A 27154-nucleotide genomic window follows, 5' to 3' on the forward strand; every position below is an offset into this window, starting at 1 on the left:
GTTAACACATATAAAAAACCGATCGATGGAACAAGTTAAAACAAAATTAAAACAAATGAAAAACATAAAATTATAAAAATTATAAAGCGGAAAATAGTAAATTAGTTCAATTCGACTTCCAAACTGGCTTTTCAAGGGAAATTTCAGTTAGACGTCGAACCAAGCCAACTCCATCACGCGTTTCGCCGAAACAACCAATTGAAACTCTTGTGTTACGAAAATTTTTTAAATAATATGAATTGTCCCAAAGAATCTTTTGGAGTTTCAATTCTTTGTTCCAATTTCCCGACGCGTCCGCAAAAAATGACACATTAAGGTGTAAAAAATGTAAAAGCAACTCCGATGTACAGCTAAAATTAAAATAAATAAATAGCGGTCTGCTATTAGTCAAACTATACAATAACGTACGGGCTGGACCAGCAAGAAATTACGCGCCGTACGGGCTAACCATTACGCGTTTCGGCGATGGCTTGGTTCGACGTCTAACTGAAATTTGCCTTGAAAAGCCAGGTTGGAAGTCGAATTGAACTAATTTACCATTTTCCGCTTTATAATTTTTATAATTTTTATAATTTTATGTTTTTCATTTGTTTTAATTTTGTTTTAACTTGTTTCATCGATCGGTTTTTTATATGTGTTAACTTTTCCCTTATCACATCGATAGGTTTTTACTGTATTTTTTGCCATTCACATGTTTCCAACAATTGATTTTAACTGTGTTTTATATTCTACATTTTATTTCGCGTGTAGCCTAATTTTTCACCCTTCAATGTCATTGCTTTTTAAAAAATACTGTGTTGAACTATTTCTTGGAGCCACAGCTCCTGGTAACTTTTTGGCGAGCTCACTACAATTTTTCTTATTATTATTTCCTTATTTTTGCAGCATATTGCGCAAAAAATTTTTAAGACCAAATAGGTCTTACTGCATAGTACCGAACACTAAACTTTTATTTTTTATTTTATTTATTTATTTATTTATTATTTAAGGACTATTTAAGGAATCCATCTACATACTTCAAAAAACGTCACTTTATCCTTACGGACTAAATGCATATCTGAGTCATACCACCAATAGACAGACAGAAGTCTCAATATATGGACAATTCAGATTTTTTAGCAATATAACAACCAGAGGAACCACAGGAGGTGATTCCAAACACAAAATTTTTTTTTCTACACAAGATCTGAAATTAATAATTAAAAATCTTCATTCCTTCCTTGAACATAAAGAATTTGCTAAGAATGCCATTAAACTACTACATACATTTGAGAATGCTACTTTATGGAATTTGATTAAAGTAATGGATCAACATTTTCAATGTTTACAAATCATTAAAGACCTAATTATTGACTTTATTGCAATTTTAAACTAAAAAATAACAATTTTTTCACAAAAAACTGTTTTGTACGGTGCAATTCAAACACCCTTCTTACGATCAACTAAAAATACCTAGCATTTTTAAAAAATATCATCACTTGCTTCCTGAACAACAACTACAAATTAAGCCCTGCTTTAAATTTGAAAAGAACTTAGGTGAACTCGTTATCAACCACCACGAAATACAAGAAAATAGCATGTGTAATTGCCAACTACCTCTTTACCAAAAATATGTCGATCCTTTCCACCAACATGTTATAACAGGAGATCTTAACATCATTGAAGACTTAGAATTGCGAGCCCTTTTACAACTTGGAACCAAATTTCGTCCTACTTTCAGTATCAATAAACATTTTTGCCTCAAACAATTCAATCAAGATCTTGATAAATTTATCATCTTAGTTAGTAATAAATCCAATTTACCTACTACAACTTTTCTTGAATGGAAAGCTGCACTGATTAAAGAATTTCAACATTTACTTTTTAAGACACCTTCTTTCAACTCTCTACACTATAAGAAACGACTCTATGATCTAATCAAAAAAACTGCAAGATAATTTTATCATTACAAAAATTGACAAAGCTAGCAACAATTTTAGTGTTATTTGAAAAAAGTTTTACTTCGACATTCTGCACAAAGAACTAAATAGTAATGGCACTTACCAAAAAATTACCACCAACACCAAAATTCTTATCAATAAATTTAACGCACTGCATAAAAGACTTAAGATACATCCACGGAACTATAATAACAGATTTGCTAATCTCTATGCCCTTCCAAAATTTCATAAGTCTCCTATTAAATTCAGGTTCATTGCCAATAGTACCAAAAGTTATCTTAAAGAAATAGATTATCTTTTTGCAAAAAAATTTCGTTTAATACGTGACTTAATTAATAACTATGATTTTCAGGATCTACATTGCAACTGGATGATTTCAAGTAACGAACTCGTGATTAAGACAATTAATTCAATTTAAATAGACCATATACAATGCTACGATTTCGAGAACCTTTATACTACCTTACCACTTGAAGAAATTTATACCAGCTTACTTGCTCTACCAGATATAATTCCACAGATTTCGACAATAATTGATAACGAAAAATGGCAACTTTATCTTACGAGCGTGCTTTTCAATAATTTTATTCTCTTAAACAATAGCATCTTCAAACAAATTCAAGGAATCCCAATTGGGGGGGGGGATTTTTCGAGCGCTGTGTGCGAATTATTCCTTTTCACAAGAGAATTGACCTTTGTCCGTTCACTAAACAAAGAAGAACATAAATTTTACCAACACATATATCGTTACATTGATGATATCATAGCCTTTAACAACCATAACAAAATAGAAGCAGCTAATATCTACCCAACTAGCTTAAAACTAAATAATACAAATACTGTGCAAAATAATGTAGTATACCTTGACCTAAATATTATTGATTGCAATTTTATTAAAGTCTACGACAAGGGGAGAGAATTCACTTTTTCTACACTAAAGTTAACCAACTGGAATTCTAATATTTTCAAAAGAATCATCATTAACACAATTTTTTCACAGCTACTTAGAATAAAAAGAATATGTAATAATACAGAACACTTACAAGAAGAAATACTTTACTTCGTCACTATTTTGAAAAATAACGAAATTCCTCATAAAATAATTAAAAATACCTTAAAAAAAGCTGGCATTAGCCTTACCAATTTTTAGATAATTTGTTTTGGATAATGAAATTTTATGCTTAAAGCCCATGGGAAGGTATAAAGTGGATGGCTGATTCAGATTATCTAATGTAAAAATTGTATAAATGTACAGGTTATTCTTCTACATACATTTTCTTTCCTTCAAAGATTTTGGCACTATACTTTAATACTATTATTTAATAGTTTTAAATTACTTAGAAGGCCAAAATCTACTTTTATTAACAAATCGGGCCTTTTCATTTTTCATAGAAGCTTGACCGCCCTCTAGCTTGAAGAATGACGACTTTTATTAACAAATGACTTTCTTCCAATTTTCTCTTTCTTTTGTGGCCAAAAAGAGTAATTTTAGCTGAATTAGCCATTTTCACTTATTTTTAGCAGTTTTGTTCTTCTAACGACTTGACTGACGCCATTTTGAGTTCTTTCCGTGTCTTTTCTCGTCTGTCACACCCTCTATAAAAAGGGGGGGACAAGAATTCCCGCCAAACTACAATCTCAGCCCATTGGCCTATGCAGATTTTATTGTTTCGCCCAACTACGTCATTCGACGAGAAGGAAGGTTGGTTGGGCAAGGAGGGGTTTTGCACCCTTTTCCAAAAAATTTTTCGGATGCAAAGGACGGCACCTCTTAGGTCAGTTTATTCGTTTCTATTGTCTATGTTTTTTTGGTCCTAATAAGACCCTGCGACGTTTGTTTTCTAGCAAATTTAATTGCATTTTTATTTGATTACAGCACCATTCTCTTTATAAAAGTTCTATCTTCTTTAAGGTTTAAAGGACCAGCCCGTACGTTGTTGTAATTTTTGACTAATAGCAGACCGCTATTTATTTTATTTTATTTTGATCTTGATTTTAATTTTACATTGCTCGGAGTTGCAATTGCTTTTAACACCCTAATGTGTATTTCAGCGGACGCGTCGGGAAAAAGGAACAGAGCAGTGAAGCTCCAAAAAAGGATTTATTCTAAAAAGATATATTCGGGAATACTAATGTCCTTTTATAAAAAATGTTTTCGCATTAAACAAGAGCTTCAATGGTCTGTTTCGGCGAAACGCGTAATGGTATTTAACCTAGTTCGACAATCAGTTTTTTTCCCTTGAAAAGCCAATTGAGAGTACGAGTAGGTTAATTTACCATTTTCCGCTATGTAATTATTGTACTTTGTTTTGTTGCAATTTATGTTTTCATTTTCATTTTTAATTTTTATGTATTGGCATTTTTTCAGTCTATATTTTTTGTATGTATTTACTTTCCTATCTATTTTTCATGTGAGTTAACTTTTCACATATCACAACGGTCAGATTAATTTTTTCGTGCATTAGCATGTCTTCCAGCATTAATTTTGGCCGTTTTCTCGCGTGTTTACAGTTTTTTCCAGTTTTTCCAGACAAATTTCTTCTTAGTTTATATTTTTGTAATACAGCGTTAAAAATTTTTTCGTGGAGCTACAGCTCCTGGTAACTTTTTAGCAAGAGCGCTGCAATGTTTCTACTTACTACTATTATTTCATATCTTTTTGCAGCATTATGCGCAAAAATTTTTAAGACCGAATAAGTCTTACGTCTAATTAATTGTTAGCTTTACATTCTCTTTTTAAATTATATATATAAATAATATATATATATATATATATATATACACTGGTGTGCAAAAATTAAGGACGAAGTCGAAAAATTAGCATATCAGCTGAACGAAGGGGCAGAGCGGACAGAAAGACCAATCAGGAGATTAAGTAAGGTGATGTACGGTAGCACATGCGCAGATATGCAGGTAGACGTAATGGGGGAGTGTCTAAGTAGTATAAAGCATGTTGTCGGTGTAAGATCAGTATTTCTGGCAAAGAGATTGCACGCCGTATAGCAGTTAAAATCACACCGAGTTGCTGCCTCAGCGAGAAATGGCGAATAATCAATCTGTTAGACGACATCTGGATGCTTTTACCCGAGGATGGATGCTTTTATGGTTTTTTTTATGCCGAGGTCGAATCATTGGGAAGTTGGAGGAAGGCCGCAGTGTGACAAGTGTGGCTGCAGAGTTCGGAATTGCTCACAGCATCGTTTCACGACTTTGGAGACAATTTCAAACTACAGGAACAGCTATCTGGGGGTTTAGTAGTGGTCGTCCACGAGGAACCACACCCGCAGATGACCGGTATATTGCCTTACAGGCCAGAAGAAACAGGCGGCAGACAGCGGGAGAAATCGCTAGACACACGACACAGGCGACTGGACGACCGATATCGCGTTTTACCGTGGCCAGAAGACTGCACGGTGGTGGTCTGTTTGCAAGACGCGCTGTACGGTGTGTACCTCTAACGCCTGCCCATCGGAGAAGGCGTTCTCTGTGGTGCCGGGAAGACCGGAATTGGAGAGACAATGAATGGGGACGAGTACTCTTTACAAATGAGAGCAGATTCAGTCTGAATAGCGATTCTCATCGCATACTCGTCTGGAGAGAGCTGGGAAGCCGCAATCATCCCTCGAACATCATTGAAAGGGACAGGTATTAGAAACACGTCTAAGAAAATATCTTACATTCATGAAAAACATCAGCAACTTGATTTAAATTACTGGGAAACTAAGAATCATTGTTTTGTAAATATGTTTCTCTTTGACTCAAAAGTTTCTTCTTTATCATATTCTAAATGAACAACTAACCGTACATAAGTAATATATTGTATTGATGAACCAGTGTTATATTTTAACTTATTGTATTACATATTAAATGACTATGAGAAGAAAGTCATGTTTTCTCCTAAATGCCCTTTTTTCAAGTAGAATTTTACTATCACACACATGTGTTTATTGCAATTTTTGATAAAATCTCAAAGGCTGAAGTGAGTGTTTCATTACAAAATTTGTACTTTCCGACTTCATTCTACTGAAACGGAAACATTCATAAGTTATTACGAAGAAAAATTTGTACATGTTGTACTTTTTGATTAATTTTCACACCACTTGTTTATCTTTGAAAATTTGTTTCCTAGTCCAGTGCTAATATATTGCTAATTTTAGCTTTTTTCAGTGCCTTTCGTATGTGACATAAACTCAGTTTACTACCTTTTACTGATTCAGAAGTCAAACAACAAAAATCAGCGTTAATTCACAAAATTTTCACAGGACTAGTTTCGATGGTTTTACCGAACCACCATCTTCAGCTGCAAAACCGCAAATGAACAAGATAGGAAATAATGTTTAGATAAGATAAGAAAGCCTGGACAAGAATAAGCAAGTGGCGCCATCTGTTGGCGAAACCAGAACTAAAACATAATTTCTCTAAAAGTCGAAGGCAAATTTGGATTGGAATTAGGATCGTTAACTAGAACAGAAAGATTTTTATGAATGTGAAATGCCTCTAGAAAATCCAGTTCTCCAATGGAAGATGTTTTTTGAATAATTTTGGCAGCAGAAAAATTGAAAGTGTGATTTTCGGACCAACAATGTTGAGCAACAGAAGACTTCTGTGTTTCCTTTCCAACCCGAAAGTTAAATTTCTTTTATTTTAACTTTCGGGTTGTTTACTCTCCCATCAATAAAATTCCAACTTCTATACTCAAGGACCCCATTCCGGATATGAATTCCTGGGGTATTTATAGGATTCCTTGCCAGTGCGGTTTAATTTACATTGGCCAAACTAAGAGAGCCTTAAGATTTCGCGTCAAAGAACATGAGGCATATGTTAGAAAAAAGGAAACACAGAAGTCTTCTGTTGCTCAACATTGTTGGTCCGAAAATCACACTTTCAATTTTTCTGCTGCCAAAATTATTCAAAAAACATCTTCCATTGGAGAACTGGATTTTCTAGAGGCATTTCACATTCATAAAAATCTTTCTGTTCTAGTTAACGATCCTAATTCCAATCCAAATTTGCCTTCGGCTTTTAGAGAAATTATGTTTAGTTCTGGTTTCGCCAACAGATGGCGCCACTTGCTTATTCTTGTCCAGGCTTCCTTATCTTATCTAAACATTATTTCCTATCTTGTTCATTTGCGGTTTTGCAGCTGAAGATGATGGTTCGGTAAAACCATCGAAACTAGTCCTGTGAAAATTTTGTGAATTAACGCTGATTTTTGTTGTTTGACTTCTGAATCAGTATTTATTCGGCGTGTTATTGTGTCTTAATTACTACCTTTTCTTACTTAGTACCTTGCATTGCATTGCTGAACCGGGGCCATGCTTTCATTTTTATTACATATGATGCGAATATTATAAAAAAGGCACATTTTTTCCTTTTGTTAGCACAATTTGAACGAGCATTTTGCTATTACAGAGACTTCTTTAGCAAAATCTCAACGTTAAACCGAACGTTTCATTACTAATTTTGAAGATTCTGGATATATCCTACTTAAACTTTCATAACTGGTTAGCAAAATAGTTTATAAATGTACTCCATTGTACTCTTGGTTAATTTTAAATTGTTTTTCATCTATAACACTTGATTTTTAATGAAGTATCGAAATGATTATTAACTATTTGCTTTTTACAAAGAATTTCGTAGATACATGAGTTCAATACAGAAAAATTTCTAACTTATCAATATTATTACCAAAATAGAATGCAAAATTTCCCTAAAAATGCATACATTTATTTCTTTAAAAACACTTACAGAATACTCGTATTTAATAATTTAATGAGTATTTTTCTATATCAGAACGAAAAATTTTAAATAATGTCATGTTCCATCAAATTTATGACTTTGTGATGTCGTTGACGTTTTGGAAACGCTTTGAGAGAGTGTGCTCTCGGTACTCTTTTAAACACTTCGAAACTGTTTTCTCTTTGCTATTGGAAACTATTTTATCTTTGCTGTTGATATATGCCATTGAATTCTCGATACTTTTTCTCTTGGTTTATCTTCAGCTTTTGAATTATTTAAATACTTAAAAAAATATATTTGTAGATCATTTATGTTGACACTTGTGATAGATTTCCTGGATGTGTTTTTGGAAATTGTATTTATTTTATTTTAGTGAGTGAAACTGATGTTTTCTTAAAATTTTATTATTGAGAGTATTACTCAAGTATGACAGAATGCCGGATTTATTCGCAGTATTCAACATTCATATGAACTTCAGTATTCTAAATCTCTCACGTAACTTTAATTTTTCCTATCAGTAATAAGAAGACGAATGGAATAAATGCAGGTTATGCAGACATAAGGTAAAAATCTGGAAGCAAAAGAAATTCTTCAGATCTAGGCAATTCAGTAGAATGTGCAAATATTCATCCTATTCGAAGCTTATTTTTGGAATTACACAGCATAAAAATGTAAATTTTCTGAAAAGAGATGTAATGAAGATCAAGTACTCTGCAGAAATCTGGGCGGTAATTATACAAAACTAGTTATACGGAAGGTTTCTCATAAAAGTGGTTCGAGCGAAGGAAACACGCCAGCAGTCTCCTAAAACTTTAAGAGAGCACCTGATCTTTGCTCTTACAAAAGTTAAGTAGAGTTGTAGATTCTACGTAAGAGTGAAGTTCAAAGGCCCACTTAGAGTTTCAGGAGATTGCTGGCATATTTTCTTCGCTGGAACTACTTTATGGAAATTTTCCATATAACTAGTTTTGTATAATTACCGCCCAGATTTCTGCAGAGTACTTGATCTTCATTGCATCTCTTTTCAGTAAATTTACATTTTTATGCTGTGTGATTCCAAAAATAAGCTTCGAATAGGATGAATATTTGCACATTCTACTGAATTGCCTAGATCTGAAGAATTTCTTTTACTTCCAGATTTTTACCTTATGTCTGCATAACCTGCATTTATTCCATTCGTCTTCTTATTACTGATAGGAAAAATTAAAGTTACGTGAGAGATTTAGAATACTGAAGTTCATATGAATGTTGAATACTGCGAATAAATCCGGCATTCTGTCATACTTGAGTAATACTCTAAATAATAAAATTTTAAGAAAACATCAGTGGTTAAATTTTAAGAAAACATCAGTGGTCAAAAACGTGAATAAAATAAATATAATTTCCAAAAATACATCCATGAAATCTATCACAAGTGTCAACATAAATGATCTACAAATATATTTTTAAGTATTTAAATAACTCATAAGCTGAAGATAAACCAAGAGAAAAAGTATCGAGAATTCAATGCCATATATCAACAGCAAAGTTAAAATAGTTTCCAATAGCAAAGAGAAAACAGTTTCGAAGTGTTTAAAAGAGTACCGAGAGCACACTCTCTCAAAGCATTTGCAAAAAGTCAACGACATCACAAAGTCATAAATTTGATGGAACATGACATTATTTAAAAAGTTTCGTTCTGATATAGAAAAATACTCATTAAATTGTCAGGTTCAATGTTTCTTCTAACCTTCTTCGGAAACATACAATGACCTGACTAGAACAGAGAGCTTACTAAAGCTATGTTCACTAATTGTAGTAAGTAGACAGGATACAGACGAAGGGTATACAAAACCCTTTATTTTTCTTTATATACAATGACTTCCGTACTTCGGAATACAATGACCCTCCACTCGGGGTCTAACGTAGAAGGTATAAAAATAAAACTAAACTCTAATTTAACTTTAGAATTACACACGTGTAAGATTGGCCTTATAATAACAGGAAGCGTATGTAGCACAGAGACTGTGAACACTACAATACGTTTAATTTATCAAGAGGATTAAAACCTCTGGCCTGGAAGGCAAATAGCAACTGCGTAACTTCTAAGGTAAGCGGCCTGCTTCGAACTCACTGCTTCCTCCCTCCTGCTTGGCAAAAAGGCCACACTTAAATACTTGGCGTTCGCCAGACAACTTTGCATAAAATCCTTCACGCTTATAATTCTGGCGGGAAGTAGAAAATAAGAAGTGATAGTAAAGAGTTAAAATAAAATAAACGTTAGTAAGACTTAAGATCCTTACATACTTCCCGCCAGAGTTAATTTGTTTGAAACTGAGGTCTAAAACGACCTTGTTGAAAACTTTTAGCTCTAAAAACTAACGCGAGGCCAACCTTTTACAATCATAACTTAGCTAGAAACTAGAAAATTTAAAAGAAAGAAATTTGTTACAATAGTAGCTCCCGGGATATACAACAATCTTTTTTTTTTTTTTTTTCATCTGTACTGCATCTAACCAGGAGCTTTTATTCAATTCTGGTTCCTTCCAGAGATCTGGAAGGAAAACTAGTTTAATGAAATGTTACACAATGACATGGCAAGTAACATATAGAATTACACTGCTCTTAACATTCTTATTTCATTCATGACTATTTTAATTATCTCTCCCCGTGCTCTCTGACATGTGTTGTAAAAGAACACCAAACACGAATGTGTTTCTGTCTACGTGTGCCACACTTCCTCCTACAATCAAAACACTAACGTGTTAAAATTCAACATAACGAGACCTCTTAACACATCCTACTTTCAACTCTAAACCCTGAGGTACTATTCTAAAAGTGGCTAACTCTAAAGTGTAGCGTCAGAGAGCCTAACTACATCATTCAACCTTTACCACATATTCGCCATGATTTAATCTTTACAGTCACACGAATAACAAATTTTTAACATTACTTTCACTTTTACCATATCACGGTATTTCTTAACATTTAAAATAACAGTTCACATGTATATAAGAACATATCAACATACCGTTAATTTTACACATTTGAAAACATACATTAGTAGTACATTGTTAACTTCTTTTCAAAGCAAGTGCCAATTCTTTCTACATTGAAATAATACTACATTTCAAAAAGTCTTTCAGACTAAAACTTCTTTCTTGCTAGAATGTTTTAAATAAAATTTATACAATAACTTTTTACAATATTTAAGTCTTTACACAACGCTATTATACATCAACTTTAGTTTTACGCACGAGTAATTTAACAACATAATACGAAAATCGGTCACAACTCATTTCTCGCCCTTTTGGCGATAAAGGTAGACCTCGCATGAGGTAAAACTTCTTGAAATCTGCCACTTGCAGTAAGAATGAAAGATTAACTTAAGTTTGTAAAGTAACATAAAATTTTACTTATCTTTGTAATATTCAGACATCCTTTTCTGGGCCCAGTCTTTAAAGGTATAGCTGATAGTAGCTTGGTTGATCCTCCTTCTTGTACGGGCTCGCCCTTCAGTGCTTTCCTCTGGAAGCTTCCGTTTTTCACCAGTACGGCCACCCTTGAATACTTTCCTTTTCTCCTCTGCTTGTGGTCTTTGCCGTTTGATGGCAGCTGGTCTTGGTGGAACCGGGAAACTTCTGTCGTGATCCTGCTTGGACTTCGTTGTTGGCCGTTCAAATTTTTCTTGTACTTTTTCCTCCGCCGCTGATGGCCCTTCCGCAGTTCGGCGACTTTTGCTGCGGAGAGTTCTGTCGGATGAGTCAATCTTCCGTTTCACAGCCGGGTTATAGTTGCCGTCCTTTCTCCCGGTCCTTTCCACATACGTCGTCCTTCTCCCTTCTTCATTCTGGGGGTGTTCGTGCACTCTGTTTTCTGGACGGTGGAACGGCTTCTTTTTCTTTTTACCTTCAGTTTTTCCGCGGGGCAATTTTCTTTTCACTTGCTTCTGTCTCTCATTGGCTTGCCCTTGTACTTGTCGTTTTCCCACCTCTGGAACTTGTACCTGCGGTGTCTGCCGTACCGGATCCTGCAAAAGATCTGAAAAGATTTTCATTTTATTACGATCGAAGTAGGGTTTAATTTGATCAATATTTGCGGAACAGGTTTCACCATTTCTTGCCTTTAACACTACAACAGCGTGAGTTATTTTTTCTGTAACATATGGTCCTTCAAAGCGTGGAAAAAATTTGGCAGTTTTATCTTCTGGTGCTGAAGAAAGTGAATGCTTGATTTTTAAAACTTCATCCCCTACTTTATAAGTTACTCCCCGTCGTTTCAGATCATAGTATAACTTCTGTTTTCTTTGTGCTACTTCCGTATTCTTTTTTTGCTTCTTTTATTAGTTTTTCTATATCACCCATTTTAAATTCTGGGGCTCTTTGTTGCACATAAAATAGTTTATCTAACGGTGTTATAACCTTTCTGCCTAGAAATAACTCAGCAGGAGTTTTGCCCGTTGTATCATGTTTTGCGGTCCTAAGGGCGAAAGCAAATTCATTGACATAGTTATCCCAGCTTTTATGAAAATTTTTAACATAACTACGGATAATTTTCACTATATTTCTATTGACCCGTTCCGCTATATTTGATTGCGGCCGATACGGGACCATTTTTAAATGACGTATGCCCAGTTTTTGGCACATGTCTTCAAATATATTACTTACAAATTGAGGGCCATTATCCGATATAACTTTCATGGGCGCCCCGTATTTTAAAATATATTTACTTAAAATAGAATCAGTAACTAATTTCGCGGAGGCTCGTTTTAAGGGAACAATTTCGGTCCATTTACTAAAATGATCAACCATAACAAGGAGATAGCGACTTTTATTTAACTGACTTTTTGGGAAAGGGACCAATAAATCGATGCCAATTATTTCATTTGGAAATTCGGATTTAATACTATTTAGAAACCCTGCCGGGCGGAAATTAATATAATTAACTGCTTGACATGTTGGGCAGGACTGGACATACGCCCTTGTTAACTTTTGCAGTTCAGGAAAGTAGACTGCCTCTCGTACGCGTTGGATAGTTTTTCGAATACCAGCATGAGAAGCTAAAGGGCTGTCATGGAGCTCCTGCAGGATATTTAATCTAAGACTAGCTGGGATAACAGGTCGAAATTCGTTGTTGGAATTCGTAGTTTTTGTATAGAATAATAGACCATCTATTAGTTCGTAATGGGCCGCCCTATTTCTTATCGCCACAATATCTTGGTGGCTAAAATTTTCAGGATCCTTCAAATACTCATAAATGCTTCCAAACTCAGGATCCTTACCCAGTTCGGTTATTACAGTTTCTCGGGAATTTATTGTACATGCTGTAAGCATTGCCACCTTTACGGTATTTCCTTGTTCGTCTATTTTAATTCTTGATAGGGCATCTGCTACGATATTTTCCTTTCCAGGGGTATTCTTGATTACCAGATTATATTCTTGCAGCTTGAGTGCCCATCTTATTAACCTGGGGGATAAATTTTTCCCTGAGTACAATCTAGTTACCGCCGCATGATCAGAGTACACTGTTATCGGCGCTTTTCCAAAATAGACTCGGAACTTTTGCACTGCTAACAGAACTGCAAGTGCCTCTCTCTCGGTCGCGGAATAGTTTCTTTGTGTTTGATTTAAAGTTCGGCTAAAAAATGCCATGGGCTGCTGATTTTGCGAAAGTACCGCTCCTACCGCATAATCCGAAGCAACCGCTGAAATTTCTAAATTCTCATCCTTTTCAGGAAATTTCAACACAGGGGCTTGCGTTAATGCTTGTTTTAATTTTTCGAAAGCACTATTGGCTTCGGCCGTCCACGAGAATCTTGCCTTTTTCCTTTTTAATTTTAACAATGGCTCAGCGATAGCCGCAAAATCTTTTATAAAGGACCTATAATATGAACAAAGTCCTAGAAAAGAAGAGAGCTTCTTTGCCGTGTTTGGAGTCGGATACTTTTGTACAGCGATTATTTTTGATTCATCTGTCTCGATCCCTTTTTGCGATATTTTGTAACCTAAATATTTTAATTCAGGGGCTGCAAATTTGCACTTTTCGACATTAACTTTTAGACCGGCCTCATTTAATAAAGAAAACACCTGTCTTAAATCCTGTATATGTTGGTCGAGATTATCACTAGTAATAATGATATCGTCTAAATAGATAAATGTGGACTTTCCAAGAACAGGTCTTAACACAATGTCCATGCATCGCTGAAATGTTGCTGGGGCGCCTGAAAGGCCAAACGGCATACGCAAAAATGCATAAGTGCCAGACTTGGTTATAAAAGCAGTCTTAGGCACGTCCTCAGGCCTAACCCCTATTTGAAAATAACCATTCGTTAAGTCTAAAGTCGTCATAAATTTGGTTGATTTTATGTTCCTTAAAATTTCTTCTATGATCGGTAACGGATATACCGGATATTTCGTTATGGAATTTAATTTACGGTAATCAATAGCGAATCTCCACCTTTTTGGATGCTCCAAAGGATAATCATTATTTTTCTTACATAAAACCACCGGACTAGCATAACTACTTGAGATAGGCGTTATGATCTTTTTACGTAGCATATCGGTAATATGCCATTCTATAATTTTTTCCTTATTCTTATCATACCGGTATGGTTTTTGACGAACCGGCAATGCATCTCCGGTGTCAATACTATGGTTAGTAACCTGAGTAAATCCTGGAATATCACTAAATAAGGAAGCAAATTCACTTACCACTTGTCGGATTTTTTCTTGCTCGTCATTAAGCAGGTGGTCAAGATTTAACCTTGGCGGTTCAACCTTTTCTACACGCACTGTTTTCATCGTCAGCTTAAGGGACGCTGCATTAAAATCCAGTGTAGCTTGTGCGTCTGAAAGAAAGTCTATTCCTAGGATTAAATTTGCTTGCAAATTCTTTACTATAAAAAACATCACCTTTACTTGTTCGTCCTTGATACGGATGTACAAAGGTACTTTACCTACGCACTTACATTGTTCTCCTTGCGCCGCTAATACTGTTGTATTATCCGCATTATATATGCGGTATTTGCGAAAATACTTTCTAAAAAAGACTTCTGCCACACAGGAACACTGCGCGCCGGTATCCAGGAGTGCGGTGGCCGGGATATTATTTACCAAGACTTCAATCTTCGGAAGAGTCAAATTTTTCACCATTACTGTATTTAACTTGTAGGAAGAGGGGTTTTCGTGGCCTTCGGATTTCCGCACCCTCTCGTCAGCAGAAATCCGTTTTAGTTTAAATTATTTTTCCTTTCGGTGCTTTCCTTCTTTGTCCACTGGCCTTGAGACTTTTTTCCTGGGTTGCTATTGAACTGTCGACGTTCGCCGGCTGTTTTTGAATGCTCGGGTTTCCTTGCCCACTGATTCGCTTTTTCTCCGTAGCCATGTGCTTGAGTTTGCTGTAGTCTTGGCGTACCAAATTGGTTTCGTGGTTGATATTGGCGTCTTCTTTCGACGTCCGCCGTTCTTCTACTTTCAAACTGCATTGCTAGCTCAAATAACTTTTCCAGTGTAGTCGGATTTCGTAATTCAATACAGTCTTGCACTTGGGGTAGTAACCTCGGCAAAATCACTTGAATTATTTCAGGATCCGGACGGTTTCCATACAAGAGCTTGAAAACGTGAATTTTTCTTAAAATAAAGCTCGAGAGGTTTTCCATTCTTTGTTGATATATACTGAAAAGTTCTGTTTCTAATTTCGCACGATCCCTTACAACAGGGAAGGCTTTTAGTAGGGCAGTCTTGAAATTTTCGTAAGTATAGGTGGGACTTCCTGCTTGACCCAAGAGACTTCTGCCGATACATTTGAACCAGTTAAGCGCTTGGCCCCTCAAAGCGCTGGTAGCTAAGGTAACTTTTTGAAACTCGTGCACGGGGTAGAGCATGAAGTGGTCATCCAATTTTTCCAAAAAACTGGTTACCTGTGAGTTTCCATTAAACGTTGCTTCTGGTTTCATCGAATCGCGCATGGTCTGGACGATGTACCCAAATCCTTCCAGAGCGGCAGCTGGCATTTCTGGATTCTGAGCCGTTTCTGCAGGCAGCACAGGTTCTTCTTGAAATTCGGCCATGGTTATTCTTCGTCGGGCGCCACTATCAGGTTCAATGTTTCTTCTAACCTTCTTCGGAAACATACAATGACCTGACTAGAACAGAGAGCTTACTAAAGCTATGTTCACTAATTGTAGTAAGTAGACAGGATACAGACGAAGGGTATACAAAACCCTTAATTTTCTTTATATACAATGACTTCCGTACTTCGGAATACAATGACCCTCCACTTGGGGTCTAACGTAAAAGGTATAAAAATAAAACTAAACTCTAATTTAACTTTAGAATTACACACGTGTAAGATTGGCCTTATAATAACAGGAAGCGTATGTAGCACAGAGACTGTGAACACTACAATACGTTTAATTTATCAAGAGGATTAAAACCTCTGGCCTGGAAGGCAAATAGCAACTGCGTAACTTCTAAGGTAAGCGGCCTGCTTCGAACTCACTGCTTCCTCTCTCCTGCTTGGCAAAAAGGCCACACTTAAATACTTGGCGTTCGCCAGACAACTTTGCATAAAATCCTTCACGCTTATAATTCTGGCCGGAAGTAGAAAATAAGAAGTGATAGTAAAGATTTAAAATAAAATAAACGTTAGTAAAACTTAAGATCCTTACAAAATTATTAAATGTGAGTATTCTGTAAGTATTTTTAAAGAAATAAATGTATGCATTTTTAGGGAAATTTTGCATTCTATTTTGGTAATAATACTGATAAGTTAGAAATTTTTCTGTATTGAACTCATGTATCTACGAAATTCTTTGAAAAAAGAAGATAGTTAATAATCATTTCGATACTTCATTAGAAATCAAGTGTTATAGATGAAAAACAATTTAAAATTAACCAAATGGAGTACATTTATAAACTATTTTGCTTGTAAAGCTCCATTGTAAAGCTATTTGCTTTACAATGTATTTGTAATCCATTGTAATGCTATTTGCTTTACAATGGAGTACATTTATAAACTATTTTGCTAACCAGTTATGAACGTTAAAGTAGGATATATCCAGAATCTTCAAAATTAGTAATGAAACGTTCGGTTTAACGTTGAGATTTTACTAAAGAAGTCTCTGTAATAGCAAAATGCTCGTTCAAATTGTGCTAACAGAAGGAATAAATGTGCCTTTTTTATAATATTCGCAACATATATAATAAAAATGAAAGCATGGCTCCGGTTCAGCAACGCAATGCAAGGTGTTAAGTAAGAAAAGGTTGTAAACTGAGTTTATGTCACATACGAAAGGCACTGAAAAAAGCTAAAATTAGCAATATATTAGCACTGGACTAGGAAACAAATTTTCAAAGATAATCAAGTGGTATGAAAATTAATCAAAAAGTACAACATGTACAAATTTTTCTTCGCAATAACTTATGAATGTTTCCATTTCAGTAGAATGAAGTCGGAAAGTACAAATTTTGTAATGAAACACTCATTTCAGCCTTTCAGATTTTATCAAAAATTTGAATAAACACATGTGTGTGATAGTAAAATTCTACTTGAAAAATGAGCATTTAGGGAAAAACATGACTTTCGTCTCATAGTCATTTAATATGTAATACAATAAGTTAAAATATAACACTGGTTCATCAATACAATATATTACTTATGTACGGTTAGTTATTCATTTAGAATATGATAAAGAAGAAACTTTTGAGTCAAAGAGAAACATATTTACAAAACAATGATTCTTAGTTTCCTAGTAATTTAAATCAAGTTGCTGATGTTTTTCATGAATTTCAGATATTTTCTTAGACGTGTTTCTAATAAAATTAGTATATAAACTTCTTTTAAGAAAGAAATAAACTTCACGAGAAAAATCTATGCAAGTCAGTGATTCTTGGTAACTTCGACAAAATATTCTTTATGAGCTGGGTTAACAGTCTCTATTCCCGTAGTATACTAAGATAAAAAAATTCCATTTCTCTTCTTAATTTTCTGATTCAGCGTGGTAGTGTTATTGAAGTCAAATCTTCCAAACGTGCAAAACGTTATTAAATAAAACAATATATATATTTAATAAAAATTTATTTCCAAATCTTTACATGGCAATGTAAAAGATAAATAAGAAAATATTTGAAAATTCAATGATTTGCAGTGGACGTAACATTAAAAATTGGTAATACTCAAAGTTTTTAAAAGGTTTATGGAAACACGATAACATCATAGTCATCCGCAAATAACTTCCATCGAAACTGAAAACTTTATGCACAAAATTTACTTGGAATGCAGGAAAAAAGAATTAGAGGATTCAAAATGAAGAATTAGAGGAAGAAAAAAGAATTAGAGGATTCAAAATGAAGATACTTTCCGGAATGAAATATACAGTATTTCAAGAAGAATTCACTTAACTTTGAACTTGGTTGTAATGAGTATATGTGAGACATGAAATGCATTCGGATATGAACAAAAATAACAAACATTTAACTATTTGGCAATTAATCAAATTTGATTGGAAATGTAATGGCATGAAAAGCAGAAAAATATATTGGAAAAATTTTCACTTTAATATTTTAAGACGAAAAATCTTCACTGTTATTTCGCCTATTGGAAAACCCATGTTAATTTCAAAATGTAGTTAGAAAAATTACTCTTTGAGTTTAAAAACGTGAAAAAAAATTCGTTTAGATTTTTTAAGTCGAAAAAGTTTCACTTTAAATTTTTTAGGAAGAAAAATCTCCACTTTTATTTTGTCTATGGAAAAACTCATGTTAAATTCAAAATGTAAGGAGGAAATTTTACACATTGATTTTGAAAAGTAAAAAAAAAATAATTTAGATTTGTTTAGGTCGAAATAGTTTCACTTTAATTTTTTTAGGGAGAAAAATCTCCACTTTGATTTTGAAAAGTCGAAAAAAATTCATTTAGATTTTTTTTTTTGGAAAAAGTTTCACTTTAATTTTTTTAGGAATAAAAAAATTTTTATTGTTACGGTATACTTCATTCACACTCTAACCTTTTTTCTTTTGAGTTGTAATATTTCTGAACCTGAATCTTCAGAAAACGAAATTATTTTGATTTATTAAATTCCTTCTAAGTGTAGAATATAGTCTTCAAACAGAATATTTTAGTATAAATAAATGCATTATAGACAAAAAATAAGATTAAAAATACTTCATTATTTTTCAGGCCCTATTCCTGAAACTGGTTAAGGTTCTTACTCCTGACTTATTCCATTCGGTACATTTTCAGAAAAAATATTCATTTCTTGTTCATGTTTTCCGTACTCAGACATTTTTTCCCCCTTTTTATATGTTATATTTCACTATTGCTCTTTGGCTTGGTAGGAAGTTTTTTCATGGATATTGCATACCTCTCCTTTGCGCGTGCGGCTGTTCTAATAAATTACATTACCAACTTGTGTAAATAATATCTCTAGATATATAGTATTCTCTTGAATGTTTGCTTAATATGTAAATTTGTGAAGCATTTCTGTTTGAATACTTGCATTTGAATTTTTCTTTTTAAAATTAATTCATACTAAAGTGTATTAAAGGTTCATCTAAGTTACCAACGTTGGACCATGATATGGAGTTCATGTCTATATTTTATGTTTTGTATGGTATTTATGCAAAAATGTTTCTCATATCTGTGAAAAATTAAATATCAGATGTACTCAAAGAGCTTAAGAACTCTCAGTAAAGTAATGTCAGTTTGAAATGCGTATCTTCAGTTAAATTGAATATATTGAAGTTAAGTTGTATTATTATTTGGAAATTCATGTCAATATTCCCTGTTATGTAGGATTTTATTTGCTATGTATCATAACATATATCATTCTCAAAAAGCTGTAAGAGTTCAGTGTTTGTCAATTTGGAATGCATATCTAAGGTTAGAAGGAATATATTAATAAAAGTATAATAAAAACATTTTATGCGAATTTCAATTAAGAAATTATTTCAATACAATGGCTAAGACGTAAAATAATTTACAGACGTAAAACAATAATGGTTTTAATAAATTATTTGAATTTTGTATCACCTTTAGTATTAAAATCATTTAGTATCATCAAAATTTTAAACATATTTTAGTTTTTTCTTTCATACCACGAGTTCTCTTTAGTTATAGAACTTCAAATTTTTCCTTTATGTTGAATTTAATATTCGTAGCTTAGAATAAAAATTTTATAAATATATATATCTATTAATTATACATATAAGAGATATTACGAATTATTAGAGTTGATCATTCATATTGGGAATTTCTTCATAAAATTAAGACTGCTTTAGTACTGATATGCAATTCTAGATTACTTTGAGCACTTAAAACTATACAAAAGGCTATACTTTAAAATTCATGCAATTTTGCCTCAGTATTAAAGTATTAAATATCTGATGTACTTTGCAGGATGAAGAAGGTTAAAACTTGGATTTTCAGAGTTCACAATGTTTACTTTTATTCGTGACTAAAGTGACAATCAACTAAAAAGACCAAAAAGACCAAGAAAAACAATTGTTTTTTGTTGTAAAAAAGAGAAGAAACGGAGGCAGAAAAAGGAATTTTCTTGCCGAAGGTGTGAGGATTTCCCGATCTAAGGTTTCGTTCCTTCATAAATTAAAGAGGAAACCCGCTTTTCATAAAATGACAAGTTTAATGAGTGATGCGCTTTTCAGTTCAGTCTCTGAAGAAACATGCAATGGAATGTAATTTTGAACTCAATGTTGGCTACAAAAAACAAATCTCTCTCTTTCTCCATATGAGAAAAACACAAAGACTAGAAAGAGAGAAAATATCTCTTATTAATTGACGCATTTTTGAACAATGTCACTAAAAATACCTTTCTGTGAGATTCTGACAAGCTCATTTTTTTGCCTGTCCATGAAATAATCATTAATGTTTTCGTAAATTTATCATGCTTTAGTTAATATTTCCTCTTATAAACGGTAAAAGGAAGATATTCAATTTTAAATAATCTAGCAATAATTTTATTCAAGTTATTCACATTTTTAAAAGTTGTTAAGCTGCAAACTAAAAGAAAAGCTAAAGTGGCGTTCTTGTGTTTAGAATTCGATTAGAATTCAGGTAAAAATGCATTGAATTCTCTCATGGAGACTATCTTTGTAGGACGATAATTTACTAATGTGCTTTATATTTCTGAAAACACGAATAAAGGCGGGCACTAATAATCATAATATTATTTCTTGAGTGTGTATTTAATTATGGCAAAGCACTCTAGGGCTATCTGCCTAAGGGGAGGGATGCCTTCGTGGAGGACTTTTAAAGGGAAACTGGCTCGTATACACGTTACACATGGGGAAAACCACGAAAACACCCATGCAGCCAGCACGTTCGCGGGATTCGAACCTCGGACCGAACTACCAGTGTTCAGCGACTTTACCGCTCGGCCGCTGGTGGGCTCATTATTTCTTGAAGACAGTCTCTAATCGGACCGAAACTGTTAAATAAATCTTAGGAGATCACTAAGCTCTTTTATTATTTTTTTTTATCAAACTGAAATATTTAAAGCATTAAATATATAGGATACTATGTTAATTAACTAATTATTATGATCTGAAATTATTCTATAACTTCTTCTTTTCGTAGCTCTCATTAGAACGCAAATTAATTGTAGAGTGTTAAAGCTGAGGGTTTCATAGTTTTAGAAGTTTCAGTTTTAGTTTCAAAGTCTAGCATTTAAGTCCTATCGCTACTTTGCCAAAGTTTATTCCGGCTTCAGCTATTTTGTTAGCCAACTTTAAATACTAGCCTTTAATTCCTTCAAGCAGCTGAAGTAGATTTCTTTGGGTGTAGTCTCAGACTGTGTAGCTAAAATTTGAATTTGTGTTACTTTAAATAACCGCAAATGGCGGATTTCATCTGTAGGACAAGTAGCACAATCTGTTAATATCAAAAGGTTATTTAAACCTTCGGAAGATTTTCTGATTTGATTCGGAGTAAAACGAAAACTCGCTTGTTTGGAAGGTCTAAGGACTTTGATTCTACATATAGCAGAATCCTACAAATATATTAAAGCATCATATTTCAAATTCTTATTGTAATAGTTAGTTATTTTTGAAAAATTAATTTTACATTTTCTCAGTATAGTGTAATTTACAATACAGGGTTTAATTTAGTGATTGTAATACAGCACTCTTTAATTATTCATTACATAGGGTATTTTCTTCCTCCTTTTCGCTTGCATTCTGCTGTAACTGGAAGAGGGCTCGAGGCGTATTCGGGAGATCTGCAGTTCAAATCCCGATGATGCACTGAATATTCTTTATGTCCATTCACGGATATAACCTAAAGAGTCTATAAGTGGCCCCCGAACTAAAAGGAGTTGGACGATAATTCGTCATCATCAGGATTTGGCGAATGGGTTCCCTAATCCCCTTGGAGAGTGTGAAGTTCCTTCCCCTGGTGAAAGACGATGAGCGGAAGTGACCTGCCCCGGAAAAACCGGTCGAGGCAGGCTGGTGGGGGGGGGGAGAAAGACTGTACTGGTTGGCACTTTGGGTTGGACTGGCAAGCATGCCGTGTGGGAGTATAGAGAACTGAAACATTATTTAATTTCTTTTGCGAGCCTTGTATATAGTTTATTTTACAGTGTATTCGTTTTATGGTGTATCAATAGTGCAGTATGTGTAACAAATTAGTGAACAAAATGTCAAAGCGGACAAGTGTTATTTTCCTATTATGCTAAGTTCACCAGAAGAACCCACCTCGTGTTTGAACGAGCTCGAGGCATGACAAAGTGGCGCACTCCGGCAGGATAATGGGAAAAAGGAAATCATCAAAAATACGAAGGAAGTAAGATCGTAAAAAGTGATTTAAGTGAACGTGGTTTAAATGAAGGAAATAATTCACGAAAGCAAGGAAGATGACAAAAGATTGTCATGAAAGACGGAAAGTGGCACGCGTAAGCCTACACGTGCAAATAAACGAAAGGGTGTATGAAACCTCGTCGTGTGAAAAGTGATTAGCCAATGTGTGGTAAAAGCGATCATCAGTATTACCGTGGTGATATTATTAATGGAAGTGTTCGTGCAGCGTGGTGAAACCAGTGTGTTGTAAAAGTGATCATCAGTATTACCGTGGTGATATTATTAAGTGAAGCGTTATGCAGTGCGATGATGAAATTGTACAGAATGGAGCACAACTCGTCATTTTCTACTATCGGGATCAAAGGTAAGTCCCTCTTAATTTCTTTGGAAGCACAATATATAAATGAAGAGAGCTCCCTCCCTATAATTACTATAGTAACTGAGAAAAATTAAAATTGTGTTAATGTCTGTTAATAACATGATTAGATTGCAGGCGTTAAAGCCAATAGACACTTAGAAAGTATATTTGATATGCAAATAAGGGATTATTATTCTTTTTGCTGTTAAGGAGATATTATATGCTAAATGAATGTTAAAATAGTTCAAAAATATATCAGAAGTAGTTTTGGAACATTTAATTGTGTGCTCATGTTGCTAATTAAGGTCGAAATGATTATCTGTTTTTGTTGTAGCTGTATTTTGACATAATGTTTTAAAGTTAATAGGTTGATTAAAAATTAATTAGTTTAATGATTTGAGAACAATAAGTAAATGTTTGTTGTTTCATTGCCAGAATATGTAAAGTATTTTAACGGCGTAAGGCCAAAGTATTCTGAACTATTTCTTTTTTGTACTAATTCAAGAGCTAATATAATTTCTGGTATTTATGTGTTAACAATATATGGTGAAATATATGTTAATAGTGTAATATGAGAAAGGTATGAGTCATGATTGTGTTTCCTAATGATAATGTTTGCTAAATGAATAATGGTAGTATTAAGTAGTAATGAAATATGTATGTTGGCCTGTAAAATCAAGTGTTATTTATGTGTTGTATGTGTAAAGCTGTAAAACGAAATATCAGATGTTAATATGGGCCCTAAAAGGAGAGATAGGGTGTCAGAAGAATCTGATGAAATTATTAAGAACATGCAGGCTTAACTTAAGTTAAAGGAAATGGAGCTGCAGCTAGAAAAGTGTAAGTTAGAGACAGAAGCGGCTAAAGACCGATTAAAAGAGATAGAATTTCGGGAAAGACAATTAGAGAGAGAACATGAGACAAAAATTAAAGAACTAGAAATTCAGAGTAGGAAAATAGATAAAGGAGGAAGTAAATCGGGCTCAGAGGATGAAGAAGTTTCAGATGCTGAGAGCAAGGGAAATGATTTCTTGAAACATTTAAAAATAATGAAAGGAGTTATGATTGACCCGCCATATAAAGCTGAGGAATGGCCGTTCTTTTTCCATCATGCGGAAATGATGTTTAATCTCTATAAAATTCCTGAAGAATATAAGGGGGAAATTATTTTGCAGAGTTTAAAAACTAAAGTTAAAAGTTTGATTTCAACTCTGGGTGAAAGGGATTTGGATAATTATATTAAGATTAAAGATACAGTATTAAAAGAATTCCAGATTACCCCATTACAACATAAAAAGAATTTAGAAAAATGTGTAAAAAGATATGAGGAAACGTATACTCAGCACATATCGAGGGTTGAGGCAGCACTTGATTTCTACTTAGAATCCAGAAAAGTTAAGGCTTTTGATAAATTAAGAGAAGTATTGATTGTCGATCAAGTAAAAGATCAATTACCCGCAAATGTTAAGGCGCATATACTGTTAAAAGAGGTAGAAAACTGGTTATCTCCGTCAAGAAACTGGTTATCCCGATAAATTAAGAGAAGTATTGATTGTCGATCAAGTAAAAGATAAATTACCCGCAAATGTTAAGGCGCGTATACTGTTAAAAGTAGTAGAAAACTGGTTATCTCCGTCAGAGCTTGCAAATGATTTGGATAATTACGTTGCAGCAATGTTTAGAAATTACAATACGAGTGCTCAAGAAGTAAATAAAGTGGGACCAAAACAGGAACCGATAAGATAAGGGGAGAAATTAGGACGACCAAAAAAGAATAAGGGGAATTTCAGTTCTGATTACAGGGTTGATAAGGAGAAGTACAAAGAGGTAAAAACTTTAGAAAACCTCAAGGAATGATGCAGGCAAATAAGAAAGTTCTAAAATGTTTTCAGTGTCAGGGTGAAGGACACATAAAGTGTTTTTGTCCAGCGATAAACCTGATAGCAAAACCCAAGAGAGGAAGCGAAAAAGAGGATACGGTTGAAGTGGAAGCAAAGGGATTAAATAAAATATGCGTAGGGTTGAAGTTAGCTAACTATGCAGAAGAAATTCCGTTAACTATCCCTCTGAGCGTTATGACCGGGTTTAGGCAGTCAAGACGGCCTACCTCGAAAGCGTTACGGATGCTTCTAGGCGGTCACTGGAAAAGTGTTCGAAAGCGTTACTGACGGTTCTAGGCGGTCAGTGGTGAAGACCTCGAAAGCGTTATGACCGCCTTAAAGCGGCCGCGCAGATGTCTCCTGCCCTCCTTATTTCTGGAACCCTGGAGATCTCTAAATGACAGTTCTCAGTAGGAGGCAAAGAGTTTTAAACCGCTATGTTTAATCGCTAAGTAAACGCTTGAGCATTTAGTGGTTTATAAACAACAAACAAACGTGGACATTCTTCGCGAAATAAAAAAGTAGCATGTAAGCATGTTTTTTCAATACTCTCTTTAAACAGATAACATTTTCATAAAATATCCTTTAGTTTTTAAATTGAATGTTCAGAAATATCCGAAATGCTCGTGAATTCAATTAAAAAATAGCATTAGGAAATATTTAAACAAATTTACTTATGGATATATAGATACATAATTAAAACCGACAAGTTACAAGTTTTAATTATTCGAGCGAAACGAATAGTGCATTTAATTACTGCATTTAATTTAATACTGCATTTAATATGAGTTATATATAATTACATGTAAAGGATTAATAAGCATAATTAAGCAATAATTCAAATAAAAATTAGCCATCAACAGTAATTTATAATAAGCGTATTTTGAACTGGTTTATGAAGCATAATCTAATTTGATAGTAAAAATAATAATGGCGAATTATTTATTCATTTTGGAACAATATTCGTCTCTTATACTGGTTTGATGAAGTTATGCTCAAATTCATTTCAAATATTCCAAATCTTTTTATGTACATTGATTTCAATGCGATTTTTATTAGAAAAAAATTCAATGAGTTTGATTTTCTTACATAATTGTAATTACATTGTTCAACGCAAAATAACTACAAGCAGAAAGGTAAAGGTGTGTTAAAATTTTTGTATTCTGCTATATAAATTATTAAAATAACCAACCTCCAGCCTAACAACTGAATATCCGAAATATAACCCGCAACATTTCTAAAAGTTACAAATTTCAGTAAAAAAAAAAAAAAAAAAAAAAAAAAAAAAAAAAAAAAACCCGCAGTAAATAAATAAAACAAAATACTATTAAGAAAAGAAGCACGAAAATTTACTTTTTTATGTTTGCTTACTTTATTTTTAGTTCAAAGGGGCAATTTGCCCTGAAGGACTTTTAATTTCGCTTTAGCATTTTTCATTGAAAACTATAAACGGCAAATCACTTTTCAAATTGTTGCCACTAAATATTATCGCTCTGCATTATACTTAAAGAAATTAAATAATGAAGAATCTGCATGAATGTACGTATGTTTCTCGCATTGTGATAAAACAACGGTATGTAGAGCTATCAAAATTTAAATAACGTAATCTTCCATACAATATGGGCGTGTGGAAGCCCTAATTTGAATTTAAAATTTGTTTTATTATCGATTTCATATTTTATAACACTTCAACGAATTTTTGATTAAAAAACTAAACGATTTCAAAGCGAGTAATGTCAACACCGTACGAAAAAAATCCCATTTTTATCTCCAGCGCGAGAGACTCTAAGATACGCTCATTTTAAAATAATTTTGAGATATTGCTGTTGAACTGAACTTTATGGTTTGAGTACGTAGAACATGATATTTAATGAGATAACACACAAAACGTTAAAAACGCTCCTTTGGACGTAGTTTAAAATCTGAAACCTTTCATATTTTTATTTATTAGTCCAAAGGGGCGTATTAGTATTTAAAACAATAGTCCTTGAGGGATTATTGTTTTAAATACTAATACTGTTTTCTTTTTTGCGATTTTGCGTTGAATCACTATAAACGGCGAATCACTTTTCAGACTGTTGCCACCAAATGTTAGAGTCCCGCATTACATTTGAAGTAATTAAATAATGAAAAGCTGCGTAAATGTTTGTATATTTCTCACATTGTGATAAAAAAAAAGGTTTGAAAAAAGGCCATCCAAGTTTGAATGACGTAATCCTCCTACGAATATAGGCATGTAGAAGACCAAATTTGAAATTTGGAATTTGTTTTATTATATATTTGATATTTTGTGAAACTTTAACGAATTTTTAAGTAACAAACTCAACAATTTCAAAGCAAGCAATAGCAACACTCAACGGGGGTGGAAACCTTTTTATCTCCAGCGCGCGGAATTGTGTACCGGAAATTCTAAATATATGCTCATTTTAAAATTAATTATCGACA

The sequence above is a fragment of the Stegodyphus dumicola genome, chromosome 4 (genome assembly GCF_044657685.1).
Source record: "Stegodyphus dumicola isolate Sdum_Otavi_A_Nest chromosome 4, ASM4465768v1".
Lineage (NCBI taxonomy): Eukaryota > Metazoa > Arthropoda > Arachnida > Araneae > Eresidae > Stegodyphus > Stegodyphus dumicola.